At 43.7% G+C, this 18,263-nt stretch overlaps 1 long non-coding RNA gene across 2 annotated transcripts; it reads left to right on the top strand.

The window, feature by feature from the left end:
• Nucleotides 1-12,705: 12,705 nt before the first annotated feature.
• Nucleotides 12,706-16,207, top strand: LOC133213260 (uncharacterized). 2 transcript variants are annotated; one of them, XR_009725744.1, is made up of 3 exons: nt 12,706-12,787; nt 14,791-14,981; nt 15,246-16,207. It is a non-coding gene; the product is annotated as an uncharacterized LOC133213260 (long non-coding RNA). The 2 variants fall into 2 exon arrangements; XR_009725745.1 differs by lacking the exons at nt 14,791-14,981; nt 15,246-16,207 and adding an exon at nt 13,235-14,355 and having other exon boundaries at nt 12,727-12,787.
• Nucleotides 16,208-18,263: the final 2,056 nt, after the last annotated feature.

Consider the following 18,263-nt stretch of genomic DNA (forward strand, 5'->3'; position numbering starts at 1 on the left):
CAGCTGTATATGTGTTATTGTAGCTGTGCAAAACAAGTGGCTGAAAATGAAAAATCACCATGTGAAAAATGAAAGGGCACCTATTCCAGTTGCTGCTGACATCCATGAGCCCTCTCTGTCACACTGAGGTTACACCTGCATAATTCACTTGGCTTCAATAGAGCAACTTCTGATTTGTATTTGCATGTGTGAGAAACTCAAGTCCCTCAGGGCCTATAGCTGCCCAGTGCTTCAAAGAATCAGGTCTCTGCTGCAGAAAAGGACCAGATACCAAAGTTCAAAGTGAATGGATGCTTATTTCTTTACAGCTTTTGTTTTCTTTGTGAGCATAAACTACAGATCATTGCACAGGCATTTCCAGTATAGGTGTGGCTGCAGTAATTGCTGCTTATTCTTTTGAAGGAACCTGCACATACAAAACAGAGCAGGATATGGAAGCAGATGAACGTGCTGTCTAAAAGGACCCAGCGTGACCAGATGAAGTTCAAAGGTTGGGAAGAGTTGCTTGGATAAATTGCTTGGCAAAATAAAGGGGGGCTACTGAAAGGTGCAGGTACTTGCTTGAAGTACCCCACTGTGTGTCGGTGCACTGGCTGAGCAAGTGCTTTGCGCTGATGCTGAAGGGACATTGCAGATGGTGAAGGCAGAGACAAAGGAAGGATGGATATGAAGGAGAGGGAAGGCTACGGGGAGAGTGGTGCTAGTGCTCTAAGAGTAATGATCTGGATTTGTTTCAGCTCATCAGCCTCTATTTTAAAGTTGATATTAAAGTATGAAATAGTGTGTAGCAAGGAGGATGGAGATGCAGACAAGCTTTCAAACCAGCACTGGTGTATAGGCTAATTCTGTATTTCTATTCATAGTTGTATAGCAGAAAAAGCACAGGCTGCATGTGAAAGAGTGAGAAGAGACTGATAAGCAAACCAGGGAGCATTAATACATCAGAAACAGGAAATTTATTCTTTCAGATCACCTACAGAGAGTGATGCCTTTGCTTTCATCTGTCATGGTGTCCTGGTTTTGGCCTCACCCAAAGCTTGCTAGGAAGGGTCATGTTGTGAGGACTCTGGCTGTGCTGCTCCACACATGAAGTGAATGGACTGGTCCTACTAACTGTAAAGCTGCTCCATCAGGACTCTGGTACCTGGGCTCCCCTTGCTGTAGCCAAACAGCGATGAGGTATTGACCTCTGAAGTTCTCTCTCAACCCTACTTTTCTACAACTTCAGAAAGAGTGTCTTTCTCCCTTTGCTGTAGGGGACATGGTCACACCAGAACTGTTTCCTGCCAAGATCTTAAGGAATGTGTTTTTCTAAATCACATCTTTTCTTTATCTTGTGCTGTATTTTAATGAATACTGCAGCCAGCAGTAGTGAAATGGCTGCAGCAGGACTGCAGATGAGGGTCTGAAGGTGTTACTCATGCTAAGAGATGGGGCTGAGGTTTTAGTGGTAAGAGGTTTGGATGCAGAAAGGAAGGAGGGTTTCATCCTGAGCTCTCCTAGCTCTGCTCACCCACAGCAATCACAGTCGTTGCTTTGGAGTGTGGAATAAGAAGCAGTCTCCAAGGTTCATTAGGCTCTTGCCTATTAAGGGCTTTAAAAACTAGAGTCAGGACCTTGAAATAGATCTGCAGGCTGGGACTGCGTGGAGTATGTTTGCTATCTATGCAGTGAGGGGAGCAGTTTTGTTTCAGCTCCAAGTTGGTCAGTGCCTGCGGTACAAAACCACCTGGAATTGATTGAAAACACTGGTGACTGTTTTCAGTGGAGAGGCAGAAGCAGGCCAAGAGACTGGGAACACACTGCCCTTATCCCCTGGTTACACTGGTGGAGGCATGTGTGGGAGGCTTACACTGACACTTCCCACACTGTATGTGCTTTGTGACCTTTCAGTTCCAAGGCTGTCAAGATAAAGTCTTTCGTTGCAATTACAGACATGTTTTATTTTCTTGTAATGAGTTGCACACATTTATTTTTACTCTAAGCACACTGTCCCAACAAGAAGCCGTTGCTTAGAATGACAACATCTTCTTGCTTTCAAATCCTGCTCTTCTGCTCATATGTCTCTTTCTGTTTCCATAGGCGATGTGCATGGCAGATTAGCTGTGTAGGTTACAGGACTCTACTTGTTAAACCCATGGAGATGATCTCCACTAGAAAACTATCTCAGGTTTGGCCAAGATTTCCAGGTGAATTCCAAATGTCATTAGAAAGATTTATTGGTTTGTATCTGATAAAGTGTCCTTTGTTTCCTTTCTGTTCTCTAGCTTATGATTCTGGAAGAGTGTCTAGTGGAAAGAATACTTGTTTACAGCTGATGACTTTTGATAGTCCCTTAAGGAAGGCTCCATGCTCTTTGCTGATGAGCCCATTGATATTTTAGCACATGGAACAAAGTTAGGATGCTCTGGGTGTTTACAAATGTAATCAAAGAGAATTATCCAGATGTCCTGTACTTCATTTGAGAAGTACAACTAAGTATACATAATAAGATCAATACATTCCAGTATTGATTTTTGTCAGCCTCAGAATCTTGGAGGATATAAGAAACTTCCTGCTCCCAAAGTGTTGTGACTGGAAACCAGGTGGGACTATAGCTGCAAGTCTGAGGATGTAATGTGGAAAAAGGATGCTTTAGTCAATGTGTAAGAGGAATTGATTGCAACTTGCCTTAAGAAAATAAATTTGGGAATGAAGACTCATCTGTGCTGAGATGCAACTTGTGTAGTGTGCTTCGGTGAGAGGGAGTGATATGGCAAAACAGGGTTCATCTTGCCAGTGGCAGAAGGAAGCCTCTTAGTTCCAGTTCTGCCAACAGACTTTTGATGGGCATGGGTAGTTTATTCTGCCCCAGGTTTTCAGTTGTTTGGCCTACTCTGTCCTCCCAGCATCTCCCCTAGCTCTTTGCCAGGCAATGTTGTTCCTGCAGGAGAACTTTGATTCATCATTTCTCTGTGGAACTGAGGCTTTCTTCTCTGCCTTCCATCTTTGGCAGTTCTTGCAGAACACCCTTGGTATCACTGAACTTTCTGACAGGACAGAGAGATCTCTCATGCTGTGATGCAGCCAGTTTTTCCAGTGCTGATGCTCCTATTTCAATTAGTGCAGGCTTTTCCATGTGCAGTATGGTGATGTCTGGATGAAATCTGGGACTGCAGCTCATACATATACAGATATAGCTGCTGGGCCAGTAATTCTTCTGTCTCCTTTTCAGCTTATAAAACTCAGCTCTAAATAGAATCTCAGCAAAACAAGGTTCCAGGTCCAAGAAGTAGGGTAGCGATTTGGAATTCGTTTTTCTCCTGTTTTCTGTTGTTCCACCCAGGTGTGGTGGTTTTCTCCTCACTGCAGAGGAGGTAGGGGCTATGTTTTTCAAGGGGACATTCCAGTTTGGGATAATGCAAATGAAAACACCATGTGTGTCCTTTTTCATTCAAATTACTTACAAAAAAAATAAATTGGTGATATGAGACATGAGCAAAGGCAGAACAGAGCCTAGAGTCTTTAATCTTTAAAATCTATTTTACATGATTAAAAGGATCCTGCCTGGAGAAAAGCAAGATGGGCTATTTATATCTCCATTCTTCTCCCCACTGCTCCCCCCCCCTTTTTTTTCCCAGAAAATACTGTTCAGTCTTTCACATCTGAAAGACCACGGCTGGCTGCCATTAATTTTAATGCTAAGTCCCCATCAGCATTTCAAAACATTATGAAAATGTCTAAGAAACTGTCTTCTAGTAGCTTGAAAATATCGCAGGCAGCAACCTAAATAATACTGTAAGAGCCCTGGTAAGTACAAGAGCACATGCTGGAAAGGAAAAGAGAAAAATAAAAGGCTTTAGACCACCAAGTAAACGTCAGTTCTACAAAGCAGGCATAAATGGATTGCAGGATTTCATGGATGCTGAGAGTTTGAATTACTGACTGAGCTGCACCTCACTTACTGGAAATGTGGTTTTCTTTTTAGAGAATGCCTCAAATATTGAGTGCTAGTTTGCTGTGCAGTCTGTTCCATGGGCAAGTACACAAATAACCCCACCTTTAGGGTTCTGTTTAGGCTGACAAATGCAATTATATGGATGGAATATGTCTGGGACCCCAATATTATCGCTCTTTTACACTGTATTGGTGAAGATGATGGATGCCAATTAAATTGAAATCAATAGTCAAAGGTTAATGATGACTCTGATCAAAGCACTTCTTCAGCAAAGCATTAAATTTATCCTAAAGCTCATGTATTTAAGACCTGCTTAAGATTGAGCATATACTTAAGTAATGTCCTGCTTAGGGAAGGGGTGGACCATGCACTTGCAGGTTAATTTTCTCAATTGGGAATATTCATGCTTACCTAGTTCTCTATGTATAGGTTTCATCAAGGCAGTTAGGCATACACCTAATTTCAGCAGGGTGTCAGGACATGCTATTGCTCTCTTACACTCATTTGTATTTATAGTGCTCTCGTAGGCTTGGGGAACTGTATGAGGATTTCCAAAGCTCGTGCTATTTCTGCTTTCATTTACGGTGCTTCCACCAGAGCTCTACCTTGCAATGGCTTGGCAGCAGGCGGCTGACAAGTGGTCCTTCTCTTTTGGTAGTAAGTGGTAGTGAGTTGCCAGTTGAGGATGATTATCTATATTGTTATGTTTTACAATAATGATTTCTTTTTTCTTTGGCTAATAATTTTTAATATTGCCAAGTCTTTCTCCTTTTGTAAGAATTAAAGTGATTTTTTTAATACTTCTCTTTTTAAGAGATCTGCAAACCTGTAGCTCCATTTTAGTAATAATTAGAAGAGACATGTCATTTTTTCACAGGGGAAAATAAACCTTACTGTTTTTCTGAGTTCACACAGGACCTGGGACATGAACTCTCTCCAAGCAAACAGAGTGAAAATCTCAGCTTTACTCAGAAATCCTAGGCTTTAGGAGAAAATGTAGAGTCAAAAATGAAGGAAGAGATGGGAAGCTTTATCAGTCCCTGAGCTGCTTTTTCGCTCTTTGATTAAACATCAGGTTTAAGTATCATCAACAATGTGAATTGTGAGGAATACAAGAGAATGCACTTCAGGTTGGAAAGCATGTCTCTTATTCAGGTATTTAAAGAAAAAAAGCCACTAGACTATTCTTGAAATAAATCACTGAGAGGGTTAGACAGAGGCTGGAGGTGCACACTACATTTTTCATTGCCATCTCGTTGTAGCCAAGGTACATTGTCGAGACTAACCTTGGAAAAGCACTTCTCTCTTCTGCCTGCATAGCTCTCCATGGTGATATCATTAATGTTGATAGCTATAATTGACCACAAAGAGCAGACCTTTAGTCCCTACCTGATCTTCCAGAGTGTTTATACACTGCTAGCCTGACCACACCAGCAGACTAATGAGCATTACACTTGACAAATACTGTCATGCCTAAACAGGAGATAGTGATTCTGCTAAGCCAAGCAGTAAGCCTAGGGGCATGGCATGCTCAAATAGGAAAGTTAAGAATTACTATTAATTCTCTTCCACTCACTAAGGGCCTGATCCAGATCCCTAATGTCAGTTAAGTCTTTCCACTGTGAGCTTTGCATCTCTCCTATGAAGTAACCCTTTAAAATACAATACAACAAAATATAATAATATAGATTTGACAGTAATAACAGATGGTGCAAACTGCTTTTTAACTAGGATCAGGACTGTTTCAGTAGCTGGACAAGATACCACTTTGAGATTAAAAAGGCCTAATTTCTTCTGGTTTTAAATATGTGAAGTCTTGATATGTGTTGGATAGAACTCAAAATTTTATGTGCTAAGAGCAAAACATGATGAGCAGTTTAGAAGAAATAAGAACCTGTGATTTGATTTGCATTGAGCCTGTAATGTAAAACTCCTCATGGCTGCTGTATGCAATCTGCATGCGGAGCTTTGGGGGAAGCTCCACTCTGCCCTGTACCAAGCCTGCTCATAAATCCCAGGGAGCTGTAACATCCCTGTTGCTGACTTGCCTTCTCCCTGCTTTGCATGTATGTTTTTCTTGATTATAAACAGCATCAGAAGTTTAATGACAACTGGAGGTTCTCTTTCTAGATGCTATCATTTATTCTTGGTTTATATAACTTAAAATAGCTCTTCTTGTGAAATAAATGGGGTTACAAATTATGTTTGCGTCTAAATATCTCTTTGGTCTGTTTATCTGATGTCTAGGCTGTGAGGTTTTTGTCATAATTTGCAATGATTTACTCAGCTTGTCTTCTTTTCATTCATCCCCCCCGACAGAATCTTTGCTGTCAGGTAGAGTCAGCTATTCCTCAAGTTTTGGGCTAAGTTAAGTAACTTTGTGATACAGCAGAAGAGCGTGATGCTGAATAGAGGGGCAGCCAGGTTTCCAACCTGCTGAGAGCTGTATCTGCTGTGCTGGCACTTGCTTTTTTGCTTTGCAAACTTGCTTGTGCTCAGAAGCCTTCTAACTTTGAAGAGCTGAGTCAGTCCAACCTTCTGGGGTGCTCTCCTGATCTGCTCTCCTTGCCTTGGCCCTCAGCTGGTGAGACCAGCATTGACTGAGCATGGTGTCTTGTGTATGAGAGTCTGTGCGCTACACAGATCCCGATTCCCCTTTTTATCATCTCTCCTTTGTGTCTGAAGCACACCACTGCAGCCTCATGCTCTTGACCAAGTGCAGCATGGTGCTGCCTGCAGGCAGAGGTCAGATGCTCGCTCTGGACTTCTGGAGCCTGGAAGTGCTGCCTTTAGGCAAGGGCCAGAGCAGGTTTTCCAGCTGGGGAACTGCAGCTCTGTGCTGACTTGCTGTTTGCTGGAGATTTGCACTTTAGCAATGTGATCTTGTAAGACAAAGCTTTGCTGATCATTCCTGTCACCAGATATTCATCTAGGTCAGCAGAACACAGCCCACCCCACTGAAATGGGAGGGAAGGAGTGTGCCACCAGACTTTTCTTCGGGAGATTGTCCTGTTGACAGGGGATGATTTACTAGGATATCTATCCAGGGCAAAGTCAAACTAAGACAACAGATCAAGTGGATCTTGATTTAGGTCAGGACTAAATGCAGCCCAGAGCATATAGCCTGCCTTGAATGCAAGCAAAGCTTTGGCTGTTGGTGCAGAATTACTTGGAAGCAGCATTTGAAGGCACAATCCCGGGATGCAGTGAGCATTCAGAGGCTTGCCAGTGCTGCAGGGGGCATGCAGTGGCTCTGTGGCATCCCTGTCTCAAGCACACCCCACATGTTCAGTCATCAGGCAGATGTGACCCTTTGTATCAGGGCCTGCTAATTTGTGTTCAGAATCTTTTGGGCTAAATGAAGGTGAAAATATCCCCATCAAGTTTATAATCTAAAAGAAGGGAGGACTCTCTTTCTTGGCCATGCTGGAAAGCAGGAGCAGAGAATGCTTTCCCCCAGCCCTGCTTGCTTTCCTATGGGAAGGACATGCTCAATGCACCCATCATAGCCCCAGATCCTCAGGACATGTGGCCAGGCCCTCAAACCACACTCAAGGGCAGGCAGTGTGCAGTAATTGAGCTGTGCATGCTCTTAGACTGTCTTGATCCATGATGTTTGCTGTCAGCAAGATCCCAGTGGGAACTGCTGCAGGCTTGTCAATGTTTTGCTTCCTCTGCAGAGAGGCTCTAAGCTGCCAGGGCAGTTTTTTATCTCAGTATCACCAAGTTGCTTTCACCTGTGTGCTATTAAACTGTTAATATATCAAGGGAAAATACTTATCCAGGAGAGTGTATTAGGAATACCTAAGTGAGGTAGCTGTGTTATCTTCTGCAAAATATTGTTGTTATTAAATGTTCCCACCAGATACTTGGGCAGCTTGCATTTCAACTGCAAAACTAACATTTCATTATAGGAAGATATATATTCATAATGGATTGCAATTTACCAAAATACACAGAGGGCCCCAGATTTGTCAGTGTACATTTGCTCTGCAAGAAATGCATCTCGCTAAAAACCAGATGTCAAAATTAACAGTAGAGCTTTTACAATGTAGGGAAGAAAGCTGACATTTCTGAGCTGGTAGTCCAGCTGTGTTAACAGTGACAGGGAGCTTTTTTTGTTATTGAGTACAGTGTTTAGCAGTAGAATTGCATTAGCAGCTAATTTAAATTGCAAGTGGTGGGAAATGACTGTACTGTGGTGGTGGATCCTGGATCCCCTCCTCCAACCAAAATTTCCTCTTTCCATTCACTTGCTATGTTCTTGAAAGCTAAATTTCAATTACTTCAGTTCTGAGGAAATTGCTGAAGATCATTGTCAGGGTCAAGTTTTGGAGAGGGATGAGGGGGACAGGCATTTGAAAGCTCTTGTTTAAGTAACTGTTGTGAGATGTAAATCACTGATTCATACCCTCCTGTTTCCTAATGTGCTTTATCTTTCTGCTAATTTAACTAGTTTTCAGCGTATTTTTATGTGTAGCTTTCCTGAATCTGTATTGCCTATGTATTCTATATCGTCTTTTTCCTGTTCTTCGATGTTAGATAGTGAGTCAGGACACTGATTAGCTTGATTAATTTGTTGGCATAGACTTCTATAGGGGCCAAAGGGCCTGCATTTTTAGAAGTGAAGGTAATTAGCCACCGGAGAACAAAAGCACCAGTGGGTTTTCCAGCACTAGCAGTAGTAAGGTCAGGAGGTATGTTTTCCTAAGAGCCGTCTCTGGTTTTCCACTGGCATTAATTTTTGGAAGTTATATGGCCTTTACTAGGTGGAAGATGAATGATCTTGATGGTCTGTCATGTCTTGTAGTTCCCAGACCTGGTGCTTGGGATCTGTTTAGCTCTGATCTTGCTTGCAGGAAAAGATGGAAGGATTTGATCACATGTGCAAAGTCTGTGCCTCAAGAAGCTGGAGAGCTGTATCTCAGGTTACATCAGACTAAGGGCAATGAATTACTTGCAAAGTTGGGGGTAATCTTGGCTTCTGGAAGGCTCCCGGGGTCTCTATCAGTGATTGAAATACGGGTTGCAATCTCACAAAGCCTCCAAAAGTGCTTGCTAGAGAAGACACTGCATTAGAGGGTGCTGATATGGATTTATTCTGCTCTATGGGAAGGTGGGTCAGGGATGATGCTCTGGGGACCCTCTCTAAGGATACTGCTGTGTGCAGGCACGCAGCCTCCTGGAAGAACATCCCCTCCCTGCTGGGCTGAGAGGCAGGACTGGACCAAGCACACAGGTTAAAAAGGGAATGCAAATATGGGCAAAGGAATCCTGTGGAAGTCAATAATAGGTCAGATAATAAGACCTATTGTATTTATCAGTGGGTGCTGTCTTTGTTCTGGCCACTCATATTTGAACACCTGCAGAGGAGGATCCTTACTGGTGCAGCTCTGTTGTCTGGGGAAGCAACATCCCTTTTCACAGAGAGCAGGAAGCACTGACTTACCTGCAGGCCAGGGAGACACTCAATTTCAAGTCAAGACCATATTTCCTCTTTGAAATCCAGATAGGCAGAGATTGCTGTTGACCTCAGCAGCATTATGTGACCTTATCTACCACACAGATATTTTCCTGAGGTTTGCTATTAGAGAGGCAGGCCTGCAGCCGCAGGGCTTTGAGCGCACCCACGCTGGGCAGAGGTGCTTGGTGGGGCGGTGTGAGGTGCTCTGTGGGGCTGCCTCAGAGAAATAAGGGGAGAAACACTGAGTGGAAAACAAGAGCTCCCCAAAGCCAGCAGAGACACGCTCAGCCCTCTTCACTAAATCACCTGAGCGTGGTCTCAAACATCGGTTGCAGTGTTTTGCTGAACAGGGGCCCAACAGAGGAAGTCCTTAGGCAAATGAGTGTATAAATACCTCTGCTGTGAGTGTAACTGGGGCTGTGGAACTGTCACACAATGCAGTCAGCAATAAATAAGTTCCTGAATTAGAGAGAATCTCTGCTGTATTTCAGCTGTGACTGTTCGAGCTATGTGTAAAAAATGTCTTTTGAAATAGTAGCTGTGTCTGCGTTATCTTCCTCTAAGAGATAAGCAATTATGAGTATGCTATAATGATTTCTGAAAGAAAAAAATAGGATCTAAACAGCAATTACTTCTTAGTGCAGGAGATATTTAACTACCAGTACCTTGAATTGATTAAAAAGAGCTGTACTGATAATGCAATTTTGTAGCTTGTGACTTACACTGAATGGCACAATGAATCATGATGAAAGGCTGGAGAGATCTCTGATGGATCTTCCTGCTGCACTGGTGGCTCTGAGGTGGTGTGTTCATTTCACAGAGAAACCTGCTCCTGCATAAAGATTCTCATTGCTGAATTAACGCTAGTGTGGTTTTAGTGGCACGTTTTTGTTCATTAATGGTGAACATGGGAATCCCTCGCTTTGCTGAAGGGCCTCTTAGGAGAGCCGTGTTTCCAAGGGATACTCTGCATTCCTCTGCACACTGTTATCTTCTGTACTTATACCTGGAAGGATTTTGAATATCATACTTTTATGAAGTTTGCATTTTTCTTGTTTATTAATCATAGCAATTACATATGTTTTTCAAGCTTTCCGAAGTGCAAACCAGCTTTCCTCAGCTTGGATAGCTAACAGCTAGAAAGCAGAATTTTCCAGCTAACAGGTAATATCAGTGAATTCTTGGATTGTAGAAGAATTTCTATTTTCTCCTTAAATCACCAGGCAATTTATTTATTCAAGCTCTCTTGGAACCTGTTGCCTTGCAACATTGAACCCCAGTGCTGTTTTATGAGTCAAGTTAGCTGAGAGGTGCTTATGGCTTAAGTGTGTTCACGTATCTAATGGGCAGCATTGGGGTGTACGTTGCTGTAAGCAGGCAGAGCAGTTACCAAGCTGAGCTGGACTCATTCACTTTGATATTTTAATTCTTTCTTGCACTGTGTATGTAAAACAAATAAAATAGAAGGGGGGCTGGGGGGTGTTCAGTTCTCTGAGCTGCACTCTGAGCATCAGGAATGTTACTTCTGCTTGAGGTGGCACTTAGGTCTGAAATCCTTCTTTACCCTGGCTCCTGTAATTAGTCTGGTACCTCTGCAATGGGGTCTCAACTGTCTGAATCCTTGTCTTCAAGCAAGTACTGACAGCCCCCTCGTGTTAAGTTTTGTAAACACTAATTTGTGACATCTCCTGTGGCTTAAATCAAAGCACTCAACTAAAAGTAACATTCACTTTATCAGTGGTATTATTACAGAAGAAAATGCCTGTCACCCGACACCAAATGGATATGACACAGAGGGTGTTTCAGGAGACATTTGTAATGAGGAGGTGCCAGGGGAAGTAACGCTGCTTTAGCAGCCCTGAAGCTATCTGTTCTGTGGCCTGCTGGGCAGAAAACAAAAAGGGAGAATGTTGCTTGTTTCTAGTCTGGTTTGTGTTTTGCTCAGGTGCACATAAAAGAGGGGAGAATGACCTGGCTCCTGTAAGTCTTTATTTGAATCGCAGCTGTGCAATCTGCTGGTGCATCTAATCAAAGACACCAAAGCCCTGTTTGTGATAGGTGCTGTACAATCACGGGACACAGGTTTCTCCTTGTCTGGTAAAACTTGCAGTTTAGCAGTCAGGGGAGGCTATTATCTGAAATTATGCCTGGATTATACAGCTCTTTCCTTTTTGTCTCTTTTAACCAGCATTTTTGTCTTCCTTTCATATCCATGTTGGTTTAATTGTATGCATCATTCCTCTTTTCCTCTGTAATGTCCTCAGTTCCATTGTATTACATGAACTTTTCCTGTCTGGCAATACTGGAAACAGTAGAAGCTCCTGAAACCAAAACTTCAATGTCACACTTGTTAATTTTCAAAGAAGGTTCTGTAGGCATTCATAGTGTAACCATAACACAGACTTTCAAGCAGTTACCAGAGCTGGTTGTATCCATCTGCTGTGTTTAAGCAAGTTGAAGGATATAACAAACCTCTGTCAGCATGTAAGAAGCTCAAGCACACTGGGAAAGCAGACAGGGTTATCAGTAAGAGAACCATCACGCTGTGTAAATTCCCATCACATGGGAGGAGTAGGGAGCAGGGCAAAATGCCTGGAGGTGTGGCCCGCGTACAGACTCTAGGCTGGGAGTGGGTGGGTATCAGTACTGGGTGGTAGGTGGCCACTGGCTATCACCAGCCTGGAAACCTGACAGGTAGGCAGTCTTCTCAAGTGCTGAGGTTTTCTGTCTCTCTCCAGAGGGATTTCTCTGATTCTGCGTAATCTAAAGGTGTGGAGCACAGCATGGAAGTGGGAGGGAGAGAATGGAGAACAACCAGGTGAAGAGGTGATTACCCAGGAAGCAGTCTGGGCAACTCAGCTGGAGCTGAAGGTAAGAAATAGATGCAGGAATACAAGAAACACCTCTGTATCTGCAGTAGAGGAAGAGGAGGTTGTGTTGCTTCATGTGAACCAGGAGTACACTTGGGCTGTGTTGGGACATCAGTGGGCGGCAAACAACTGCACAGAGGTACATAGCAAGCAAACTCATGGGACTTGGGAGGCCGCTGCTTCTTTTACTTCCCCCAGATTGTAAACTGGTGCAGTGAGAACCCAGCTGCCCTGCTCACTGTGATACCCTGTGATGGAAGGAAACGACTGCTTTGTGGAGCTGGTGGCAGGGTGCCGGTGCTCACTAGCTGCATCCCTGACCCACACTCCACTTCAGCTGAGTGAACATTGAGCTGTGCTGCCATGGGGTATGTGGGGACCAGCACTTGTGGCCCCAGTGGCAGCCCAACTGCACCAAGTCCAGAAGAGCTGGACCATGCAGAGCTGCTCACAAGTCATAGAATCAACTAGGTTGAAAAAGATCTATGAGATCATCAAGTTCAACCATTACCCCAGGTAAGACCACCACTGAACCGTGTCACTGAGGGCCTCATCTACATCGTTTTTGAACACTTCCAGGGATGGTGATTCCACCACTTCACTGGTAAGCCTGTTCCAATGCCTGATTACCCTCTCTGTTAAGAAATTTTTCCTAATATCCAGTCTAAACCTCCTCTGTCACAGCTTGAGGCTGTTACCTCTTGTCCTAGCTCTTGTTACTTTGGAGCGTGTACCAGCATCAAGTCCAAAGGTTGAGGTCTGGTTTGGAGCCAGGGTGCAGAAGACTGCAGTGCCATGTGCTGGCCAGCTCTTCTTATTTCTAGTGTTCAGTAAGTCCTTTTAAAAAGGCTATAAACCTGGGCAGGTGCTGCAATGTCAAGTACGTTTCTCGTGTATTTTATTTCCTTTTTAATTTATTTTCTCTAAAAGAATGCACTTTTAAAATTTCTCTATTCTTTGTAGAATTAGGGGAAGCCCCATCTAGCGCGTCTGAATGCTTCTACCATGGAAATATTTAGTACCAGCCCTGGCATATTTATGTTGGCTCCCTGGTTAGACAATGTGCCAAGCTGTCCTTTGTGGCCTTAATTATCGCAACTTCAGGCCAGCACTGCCTGCTTACAGCATAATCCCACGGCCTAGAGTGAACCCTCAAAATGCTTAATTAAATGACATTCCACAGCAGATTAAGGAGTCAGAAGCCCAAGATAAAGAAAAAGGGACACTGTGACCATAGCAGTGGCAGGTGCTCTTCCCTTTCAGCATAATGCTCCTGACATGGGCCATATCATTTTGAGCATATAAAAAAACCCAACATTAACTGCTAGCGGTTTAGGGTCTGTGCTTGGCTTCTTGCATTTTCGGTGCAAAGTGATTCAGAGACATCTTTGGCTGGTGTATAAATGGGATCTGTGGACTCTCACTGATTTACATCAGCTGAGGGTCTGCTCTGTGTTCAGCATGATTTGACTGTCTCTGTAACCACTTGTGAGTTATGGCCTCATTGTGAAGATTGCTCATGTGGGCAGGCACTGCCAGCCAGGTTGCAGAGTGAGGCTCACAGTTCACATGGTGCTGCTGCACCTTCAACCAGCCTGGAACCAGCCTGCACTGGGGAAGGGCTGTGGGATGGACACCCTAGAGCAGCTTTTACAGCAGTGACCAGAGACTTTGCTTTGGGCACCTGGATGAGGCCCTTTGACAAAGTTGGTGGATGCCTTTGCTGCTTTGCAGTTCTGAAAATCCAGAGTGAGCGTCAGGGTCAGGCACCAAAAATAAGTTGCTATTTTAAAAATGATTTTTTAAAAGAAAACCCCTTTTCCCCATATAAAAACTAGCATGCAGTTATTTGGAACAGACGTGATTAAATTGTGTTAGGGAGTCCCCCTGGAAGCAGAAGCCTATGCCTAACCACTGAAGATCAGCATACAAATACAAATGTTGTAGATAATGTTACATTGCACAGATTAGGGCTCAAATCTTCAGCAAACCTGTTTGGAGCAAGGAAATGACAGCGAGCAGGGCATGTGCAGCACACTGAGCACATCTCAAAGGCCCATCAGTAAAGGCAGCTATTGATAATACTGTGGTTTATCATATTATTCCTCAATTATTTGCTCCAACAGCTCTCTTGTCTTTCTGACTTTGCTGAATAAGCTGTGTAGAAGCTGACCCAGAGTGATGTCTTCTTTGCAAAGAGAGGTGGATTGGGGTTGGGTGCTGGGGCGTTTCCAGGGCTTTGGTTCGTGTATTTTGTGTCCTCCAGTTCTATAACCTAATTTTGGTAATTAAAGTACAGGAGAGGGGAGTGAATTAAATGTCCCTGCTAACACAGGGGCAGTCACTGAGGGAAACAACATGCAGAGAGGGGTTGGAGGTGGCTGTAGCTGCTCAGCATGGGGGAGAAGCTTCTACTTCCTGCCTCTGGGGACCTGAGCTTTACTAGCTCTTATCATCCAAGTGAAAGGAGTTTAGAGGTCCCAGCCTAATCCCCAGTGCATGTTTTGCCCATGTTACAGAATGTACCAGATGCTTTGACACAATTGGAAGCTTCGGGTGCGTAGAGGCAAAGATGTTTTTATATTTGGCAGCAGAAGCAAGGCGGATTATTCCTCAAGAGCATCAGCTAAGCTGTGCGAGGAACTGTAGCGCACAATTTCCCTATCTCTGAAATGAAGAAAACATTTTGCTGAGCAGAGCTATTCAGGTGGTGAGTTTTTAGCATGCGAGTGTCTCCTCACTACAGTTCAGAGGCTGCACACACTTGCTGCATGTGCTTAATCCCTTGCCCAGTGCCTAGTCACAATTGGGTGCAGAGCAGCATCCTGGAGCATGTAACAGCATCAAACCAGCCCTAAGCCTGATCTCCCTTCTGAAGCTCTTTTATAGAGAGATATCATCTGCCTGAATGCTGTATGACTTTACCCAGCGCAGTGCATTTACCAACATTAGCATTTATCATCTTCTATTGCAGCTTTCCTTTTTGCAAATGAAGAGTAAAAGAGTTTAGAAGAAGCATGCATCATCTTACAGCAAAACCCTCTTTTTAGGTATTCCATGGAGGAATAACCCAGGGCAATACATGTGGCATAAGGATTTTTATTTACCCAGAGGTATTTTATGCTAGGAGCCAGCAAGTCTGCACAGATTCCTGTGCAGAGCTTTGTATGTGATAAAAGACATGAGCTCAAATATGTTTTCTTTCTTATATGTTTACTATTATTCGTCAAACTGAAAAGTCATCTTGTTCCAGTCTGAAGACCCAGTTCTGCCAGACTTAGAGCATCCTCGGTTTCTCCCATGACATCTCTTAAGTCATCAAGCAACATGTAGCTCTTGGATGCTTTGCTCTTCAGCTGGGTAGAAGCTCAGCCTCAGTGAAAGCCTAAGGATCGTACCCCAGTTTAGTCTTCCTGAGGCTTGTATGCTCACAAACCAGGACTCCCCTCAGCTGCAGCAGAGCTTTGTGCAAGTGAAGCCCCAGTGCTGAGCCCATCTGAAGGCCTCCTTTGTGCCGGAGCAATATAAAGGTCTTTAGATCTAGTCTTCAGCCTTGAAAGTGCTTCTTTGAAGTCTCTGGGCCTTCACGTGTCCTCCAGACTTTCATTTAGTGTAGTGTTCTTTGGGTAGGGTTTTTTTAAGGTTTCACGTAAGATTTCAACAAGCTGGGGATGTATCAAAGTATAAAATACTTGCTTGGGCCTTAATCAATCCAAACTGTTCTCTTAAAAGGGAAAAATAAAGGCTGTTAACGCAGGCCAGACACTTACAAGGCAGCAGATGTTTCTCTTTATTGTCAGAACAGCAGTCTTTATTAAATACCAAAGAAAGCCCTCTAAATCCAGGAAGGCAGTTGAGTCTATGCTGAGGACACCTCTTCCTCAGGGTAAACAATCTTTTCCAAGTCATTTGTTTTTCCTGCTGATCCTTCAATGGTGTTTCCATGACATAAAAGCAAAAGGGAAAATGAATATTTAACTGTGGAGATAACCCGATAGTTAAAGCTTGAAAAGAGAACTTGGTGAAGTGAGGTAAAGAGCTGAGATGATGCGTTTCACAGCTGTGCTGTGTTCTCCTTGGTGCCAGGACTAATGTGGGCCTGTTCCAGGGGATGCCTGGAGGTGCCCCATGTTTAGCAGTGGGCTGGTACACCTGGTCATGACCCAGGTAATGGTTAGGCATATCATCTCCCAGGAGCATGCCTGATGGAAAGCAAACAATGGGTTGTTATTGCCTGGGGATTGCAGAGTGAAGCCTCTGTAGTATGGAGCGAGCTCTTTTGGGGTTGTCTGGAGAGGACCCGCTATAATGAGTCTTGCTAATGGCATCTTCCACTTTTAAGAAATAACAACAAGGTTTCGTGAATTAATAAAAGTAAGATTGTGATTGACTAGCCAAAGGGTGTGCCAGTCTATGCAACTGCTCTGCTTTAACTAGGTAATGACCAGAGATATGGCATTAATTTAATTCTCAGTTGAAATACTCCAGAGGAAATGTCAGATCAATAACGTAGAAAAGGGCAAAGATTCGCTAAGCCTGGCTGGCTTGTGTATGTTAACTACCATGAGATAGATATGGATAAATGCTGAACATTAAGGTGAGTAATCACAACTGTCTTGGGTGTCTGAAAAATCATTCTGCGTAAACACTGTACAAAGCAAACATGTTTCAGGCACGAAGCTGGGTGTTAAGGTAACAGACTGCTCTCTCACACACGACGCCGCAGTTAAGATCTATGGGTTTGCTTTTTTAATGGAATAAGATAAAAAGCCTCTTTGCAGGCATTTTCCCATCCTCCCTAGTGTGGTGCTGAGTTTCCCCATGCCTATCCCTGCACTGACACATCTTCAAGATTGCATACACCAGCACCAAGCTCTTGGTTTCAATCTGGATTTTGCCAGCATATTGTCTGGATGCATCTCCTACTGGCTTCAAACTACGACCCAGAGGAGATGCCAAGAAGAGGAGAAACCTTATGTTTGTGTTCCAGAGTCAGCATGAGATTTGCTTGCATTAGGGTTTTCTGCTTGGCTTTTCAGGCTGGTCTGCCTCCCCAGGCCCTTGTACCTGCTGGTGCTCTGACATCATCCAGCATCACCAAAGCTGGGCAGGACCACTCAGCTTTCTGAATTCACTCTTCAATGTCCAAATCTGGATCATTATTCTGACTTGAGCCCATTGTGGTCCAGAGATGAATCGCATCCTGTATGTAGATGGCCATAAAACACCTAAGAGATGAGTAGGTCCCACATTACATGAGATGCTTCCATCGGACTGGGTAGCAAAGGTTGCCCCAAAAGCAAATCCCACCTTTTTGTGGGAGCTGCTTCTGTAACCAGCAGCTGTGCTCAGCTCTGGTCATGGCTGCATGTTTTCCTTCCAATGAAGATAAGAACCAGTAACTTTCTTGGCCTTTAGGCCTGAATCTCAACTGTTTGAGAATCACAGAGCATTTTTTCCATGTAACCTTTGTTAAACCACTCAGAAACCTTGAGGATTATTTTACATAAATAACATTATCTCTTCCAGTGCTGAGAGCGAGGGCTCTCCCAGAGCCCGTGTCTGTGTTTGGAGTCTATGGGAACACTGTGATTTCAGAATTGCCAAAGCAAACAACAGGTGCCTGTGTTATTTTGCAAGTAGGAGCTCCTCAAATATCAGACTTTGGCAAAGGAGATGCTTCCTCACAACACTGCTTTTCTAATCCCAAAGGCCCCTGGAAGCCTGGGTGGTGTAATTACGGTAAAGGATGCTGAGTTGGAAAATAGTTTTAAATCTCCTTTGATGAAAAAGTCTTTAAAGTGCCTTCCCAACTACTTGTTCATCTGCTTAATTTCTGATTTCAACAAAGGTATGGGTCAGTATCAGGTTTAAGTACAACTGGAGAAGGCACACGGTGACTCAGAGAACCCATAATAACCTTTTTCCTAGGGGCTTGGCTTACCTACTCCAGAGAATTGAGCATGGGTGTAGCTACACCAAGGTCTCTGTA

Source organism: Neopsephotus bourkii, unplaced genomic scaffold (assembly GCF_033783945.1).
Source record: "Neopsephotus bourkii isolate Nb327-2 ecotype Australia unplaced genomic scaffold, CSIRO-AGI_Nbou_v1 NB_795, whole genome shotgun sequence".
Classification (NCBI taxonomy): domain Eukaryota; kingdom Metazoa; phylum Chordata; class Aves; order Psittaciformes; family Psittacidae; genus Neopsephotus; species Neopsephotus bourkii.